The 6567-nt window shown below is 44.8% G+C and overlaps 1 long non-coding RNA gene across 1 annotated transcript in view; it reads right to left on the bottom strand.

Moving 5' to 3' along the window:
* The window catches only part of LOC140548251 (uncharacterized), a 6623-nt gene extending 304 nt beyond the window's left edge, over positions 1 to 6319 (bottom strand). The window contains exons 1-3 of the long non-coding RNA XR_011978548.1: positions 5299 to 6319; positions 3317 to 3895; positions 1 to 3061 (exon numbers count right to left, since the gene is read on the bottom strand). The exon at positions 1 to 3061 is cut by the window's left edge and continues 304 nt beyond it. This is a non-coding gene — a long non-coding RNA (uncharacterized lncRNA). The remainder of the gene's footprint in view (positions 3062 to 3316; positions 3896 to 5298) is intronic.
* Positions 6320 to 6567: the final 248 nt, after the last annotated feature.

Below are 6567 nucleotides of genomic sequence, written 5' to 3' on the forward strand. Positions count from 1 at the left end.
TTACTTTACTGTAAAGTTGCTGCCGTCACTGTTGTTTCTCAGGATTTGGTTCTCTGCGGGTTCCTCAGAGTGTCGAGAGGTAATTGAATTAGCTCTCTGGGTGTCGGAGGCAGTGTGATATAAAAGTGATTTACTGTGAACACTTCTCAGCGTCACTCTGCAGGAGGAATGAGGGGGTGAGGGTGGTCCTGACAGAGATAGTAAAGCACCAGCACAGCATTGTTTAACCCTTTCTGTCTGGCAGACACATAAAGGTGTCAGTGGAACCGAGTGTGATTTAGCCCGGAGAACCCGGCAGCTCTTAAAATGTTCAGAAGCAGCTCGTAAACACCTCAAAACCAGCTTCCACTGGCATCATGGGTAATACTGCTCATGATAAGGGTGATATAGAGGCTGATAGAACGGTGCCATTTGTACATTGTGATGCTGAAACGTAATAAACTGGACCGGCAGGTGGTTCTGGAGGCGGTGCCTTTAGATCTGAGAGTTGATACTCTGCAGTACAGTGCATTACAGCAGGTCAGGAAAATCTCAGATCTGATCAATAATGATTTAATTAATTATCAATACATTTGTTAAGAATTCTGAGTACTAAAGTTTTTATAATCAGCTTTTTATTATTATTATTATATATTACCCATGATCCAAGATGGCGGTGAGCACCTGGTACAGGAACTGCACCGTTTCAGAACGTTCAGGGATTGTCTATAAAATAAGCGTATACGCCTTCTAAGCCTCACCTCCTACAAGGAGCGGTACCTGCCTTCTCCACCAATGTGGGAGAAAGGGGTGAGTGATGGATGAGTGTATGCCCTGAATGTTCCACATTGAGACAGACAGGGGGTTCATTCTAAACAGGTTAACACTGAGGGTAGAAATATAAATGTGTTTTTAAAGAGGAGATAAACTTATGTAGTGAAGCTGATATGCATACATATTAATAAACCAACCATCAGCAATTACAATCTATTCTATACAATATATTACAAGTTTTAGCTATTCATTTTGTTTTTAATAAATTATTTATTTATTTATTTATGTGATTTATGTATAAAGTGATTGTCACTTAGCACAACAGTCTGCTGCTAATGAGCAGCTGTTTGATCTTGCCTAGGTCTGCAACACTGGTGGAGGCTGGGTTTTCCACTGCAGAAGCGTAGGGCTTCTTCTGAGGCTGCGCACAGGGGCCTGGTGCTGGGTGTTTCAGACTAGGTGCTGGATGCGGGTGGATTAGATTGGGTGCTGGCTGAAGGTGTAGTTTCCTAGGCGCTGGGGGGTGGAGTGCAGAATGGGTTTGGCAGGTCTGCATGGTGTGAAGATCCAGTGTGCTGGAGCTGCTCTGGGTGTGGGACTGCTGTGTGGTGGCATGGGGTGGAAGTGGCGGGAGACGGGGTGTCCGCTGATCTTCCTGGCTGATGGTGGGTAGAGTGGCCTGATTTAATGTAGGCTGGGTGGTCTACTTCATAGGGGGATGGACTTGAGTGGACCACGTCTTTTAGGTTTTTGGGCAAAGGTTCCCACAGTCTTTTCAAAGGTGGACATGGTCTTGGAGATTGTAGATGCTGAGGTTTGGGTGGTGCAACAGGTGCATATTGCATTGATGCACATCTGTGAGAGCTTTCTTTTTTTCTGCCTTGTACTAATTACTGATTATGTAAAGCTGCTTTGTGGCAACAACAGTTGTAAAAATATTTACAAATAAATTTGACTTTATTTCTGCATTTCCCTTCTGGATGGTAGCAGGGTGGAAGTGTCTCCTGGGCAGGATGGTTGAGATGGAGACCTTTGTGGTGGGAAAGGTCTCTGTGACAGTCTGTGCTACCCTTCTTATGCTTTCAGCTACTCTCTCTTGCTGTGCCCTCAGGTCATTAGTGCCAGTGTGGATGACGTTGATGTGATCTGGCTTACCTAAGATGGCGTGAGTGAGAAGCTAAAGTGCATCATGGGTCCTGGCAACTTTCCTGGGAAGAGCTGTTGCTCTTTTAAGAACTTCCCATTTGAGTCTATCAGAATGTTTATATTAGCATCTGCAGGTGTGCATGTTTGTGTTTTAGTTTTTTTTACTTTGCTCTGGTTTGGTGTTGAAGTCGGCTGGCTATCCGAATGGGCAGGGCGTTGCTGGGAGTGGGTGGTCCTTTGATCAGAAGGGGCGAGTCTTTGTTGAGGGTTTGCAGATTCCAAGTACTTTTGGCAGTTTCTAGCTCTAAGTGGGCGGGACTTGTTCTGGATGTGGGAGGGCTGTGTATCACAGTGGGCTGGTCTTTGCTCCGCTGGTTGCAGACTGGTTTTGAGGCTCCTTAGTTCCTCTCTCAAGTCTTTAAGAGACTGTGATGTGTCTCCTCTCTCACTGCAATAAGTTCCTTCCTCAGAGACTCTCTGTCCTGCTGAAGCTCCTGCACCTGTCTCTTAAGGTCTAGCAGGGAGTTGTTTAACAGGTCCAGCTGGTGTTTTAGCTGCTGGGTTGGAGAGAAGCAGTTGCGTAAGTTCGACCAGCTCTACCTCTCTCTCAGCTGGAACACTGTGCTGCCCTGTCCTGAGCTGCCCTGTCCTATGCTGCCCTGTCCTGTGCTGCCCTGTCCTGTGCTGCCCTGTCCTGAGCTGCCCTGTGCTGAGCTGCCCTGTCCTGTGCTGCTCTCTGAGGAGTGTGTCTGTTCCCCTCACCCCCCTCCTGAACCTTGGGGTACACTGCTGCTGCTGGTCTCCTCAGTTTCTCTCTTAGTCTTTGCCAGTGCTTTGAGAAATTGAAAGTCCTGCTGGACAGAGCTGAAAACATGCCCTAAAACATGATGGTTCCATTGTGGTAGACGCTCACAGTCAGGAAGCTGTCCCCGTCCTCTGTCTCTGTCGTCCATCTGTCTCCCGTTGCATATGCCCCTCTTTCTGAGGTGCTTGTAGTGAGCACAGATGGCACTATGCCAGGCTTCACTGTGCTCTGTGTACAGCAGGAGGTTAGTGATGGTGGTTTTATCTCCCGCTTGACTGGAGTCTGCTGTGAGTGTTTCTGGATTGTCCTTCAGGACTCTGTGTTGGAAGGCTTTCCTAGCCTGTGAGGTTCTGAGCTCTGCAGGGTAGAGTATAGTGTAGAGTACAGGGGTTTAGTGAGGAGTTTAGTGAGGGGAGGGGTACTGCTGTAGTTGCATCAGCCATGGCTAGCTAGACTAGCGCAGGACGAAACCTGTTAGAAGCTTAAAAGATAGGATTTAGATTTGGCTTTTTGAGGTTTGAGGTCCTTACCAAAAGTTCCTAAAAGAAAGCTGGAATTTTAAAGTGGTGGTGATAAGAAAGGCCATGTAAACAAATCACTGTGAATACTCACTGATTTATTATAGATGGAGAACAGAAGATGGCTGGAAACTGACCCCTGATGACCTCCAGCTGAAGGGCTGTGAGCTGCTGAAGTGACTTCAGATATCCTACTGTGTTGAAAGTGTGATAAAGTCCTGGGAGGGCCCAGCCTTGTAACCCGGCTCGTTAGTGTCCTGCAGGTCATTGCAGCTGCTCAGTGGAGAGTCTAAGCTTTGGGTATGTCATCAGAAAGGATTTTATAGTAAAAGGTTAGAGGAACAGTTGAGGAACAGTGGAGATATATAAGACATCAGAAACACACAGAGCATCATGGGAACTGCAGGCACCTGAGGCTCTTATATTCCGTTTAAGCCGACATTCATAAAGAGATGATTACACAAGTGTAGTCACACTGGGTCCTCAACAGTATTAATAAACACACACACAGAATGCTGCACTTCTGAAAGTTTAGTTGCTGGTTTGTGGTGCAGGTTCTGGTCTGGATTGGGAAGATAATCAGATGCCGGTCATTCCGATGTTTCTCAGACCTGCAGTCAGTCAACACGGCTCTGATGTTAGGTGGAAGACTGGAGATGAGTGTGTGTCTTCACTGAAAAAAAAAACACCTGTTACTGAGAGCTGGTCTTTTTTGCACTTACAGGATTTGTTCTCCTCTGTTCCTCACAGTCGAAGAATGCTGGAGGATCATTTCTCTTTATCTTTTGTTGGAAACCAGTGATTAATTAAAGCCTAATTAGTTTTTTTATTTTTCTTTAATTTAATCATGTAACTCAAGATATCAGAGCTGAGCTTCATATCATTACGACTGAACATCACAGGAAGAGAAAACATTTGTTTGAAATGGAAGAAATATAAAAAGATTTACATTCCATAAATCATAAAATCTTCATGCAGTATAACGTTCTGTACAGAACAACAAAACAAAAAAACTGGAGATACAATGTTCTTTAATCTTTCTCTGTAGAACCCTGAGCCGACACTGCTTGCACAGTTGAATCTCCTCTCCTCTATTAATAACCAGATCCTTGCTGAAGTTTAACTGATCTGTAATGAGGCGATTTAATAAATCCCAGCGTTCATAGCTGTTCATTCAGTCAGTATCAGACCCTCCTTCTGAACAATGAACTCATGAACAGGAATATCAGACACACATCACTGTGTTTATCCTTTCTCTGATTGGATTCAACAATAATAAGCTCTTACTGATCCAAACTGTGCTCTGAATGAGCTTACACTCATGCTCACTCTAAGGGGGAAAAAATAGCGCATCCAACAAGAGGCAGAGAGAGGCAGAGGTAGTGTGAGTGTGTGATCATTTAGAGGGTACTTCAGATGTGCCCCAGGTTGAAGATGGCCATCTAATCTCCCTCCTAATAGAAGGAGTCCCATTTTCATTTTCATCAGATGTGAGAAGCACTGAGTGTTCTTGCACTGTGTCCGACTCTCAGACATGCTAAACCCACTCTGGATTCTGCTGCGGAATCCCTGAGCCTTGGCTTCTCAGAGGGAATCAGATCAACACACAGTTTCCAACTCTCTCAGGAAGTCCTCAGCACTGCTAATTTAGCATCATGTAGTATTAAAATGCAAATAGCTCTTGTTTATTTCCTCTCTTTTCAAATAAACAAGAGCCTCCGAACAATGAAGCAAGAATAAACAACAGTATAGCAACACCAGACAACAAGCAACATATACAGATAGACCCAAGTGGTGACTGGCACTGTACTGGTCATGGAAGAAATGTGAGGAGAAGGACTATGCAGATGTGTGGACATGTGGGACAGCAGTTTTTCCTATGTATGACCGTACTGCATGTGCAGTAAAAAGGATCCGGGTCATTTTCTTATGGAACATTGGAATCGTAACAGAAGAACTGCTGGCCAGTAAGGCAATTCTGCTGGTACCCCACTCTAGGTTTTGTCAGTGGGGTAGTAAGTGGTTAGTAAGTAAGTAAGTATGTAATTAGTAAAGATAGGTCAATAAAAGGATTACCTTCATCATGACAATAGGCTTTTGTGATTTTGATGGCATGCTGTTTGGTCTTGCTGGTTTCTTCATCTACCTTCATGATGTTATTGAAGTCTGTCCAACCAAGAGTAGGTGTTCACAAAACTGTTTGTGTAGCCTAAATCTGTAACCAAAGAAACCTTACCAGCCACACACAGTTTCTTGGGGCTACAGAGTAGAGAAGAGAGGCAAGTTAGCTAACCACCAGTTCACCATCTTCTGTGTGAAAATGCAGATCAGTAGGATGCAGCCAGTCAGATACCAAACCATGCTGCAGAACTGGACAACTAGGCGGCCTACTAGGTTGATCCAGTGCCTTTGAGGAATATCCCTGGCTCTGTGTCAGCCAAGGAAGCACCTGAAGGATCCTGTTGAGAAAGCACCTGCTGTTCACTGAGGGAATATTTCAGTGGAAGGAAGGGAGCTGCCCTCAGGGAAGACCTTGAGACAGGCTGTGCTTCCAGGGGCCTTGGCTAACTTGCTGTGGGACTGCCAGTGGACATATTGGTGCAGATCGGATAGACATTGCCCTCTTGAGAAGCTTCCTTTTGCCAAGAATGGGTAACTGTGAAGAATTGTACTGTAGAAGCCCAATGAAGAAGCCCAATTTGTCTCTACAACAAATTCACACTTGGGCAACAGCTTCTTTCTTTTCTTCAAGGTTTCTTCCCAAAAATCTGTTCAAATATTTCTGAAATATTTCTTAAGCTCTGTAGGATTTTAAAGGGAAACCACATCAGCCAGTCAGGGAGAGCTCAGCACTTCAAAAGTCATGTTGCTTCTATCGCATGATGGGTCTGCTTCTTAAATCTGTAAACAAGAACATTTATTTCTGAAGAGGTAAAGACCAGCCCATGGTGACCAGCAGATCGTCCAGTGTTGAGCCTTATTTGTTCATGTTGTGGTCTTTGTACTTCAGAGTTAAGGGGCACACAATGCATCCTCCAGCCTCAGCACTGGAGTTATCAGGTGACTTCTCTTTCCTGAATCATGATCATGATGTGGCAGTACAGAGATCTACACTATAGGATAGAGATACACAGAGGTTTACTTATCTTACCTTTTTATATATTTGTAGTGTACTGGATGTGCCCAGGTGTGTGAGGCTTGCTGTGTTGTGCACTCCAGAACTCCATCACTCCAGAGTAAATAAACAAGCTGGGTTATATTCCTTATCTCCCATCCAGTTTCATCCATGTGTACTGATTTCCTTTCCATGTTTGAAGCCCATAGAGGCCCAGTGTGAGAAACACT

This window comes from Salminus brasiliensis, chromosome 25, assembly GCF_030463535.1.
Source record: "Salminus brasiliensis chromosome 25, fSalBra1.hap2, whole genome shotgun sequence".
NCBI lineage: Eukaryota > Metazoa > Chordata > Actinopteri > Characiformes > Bryconidae > Salminus > Salminus brasiliensis.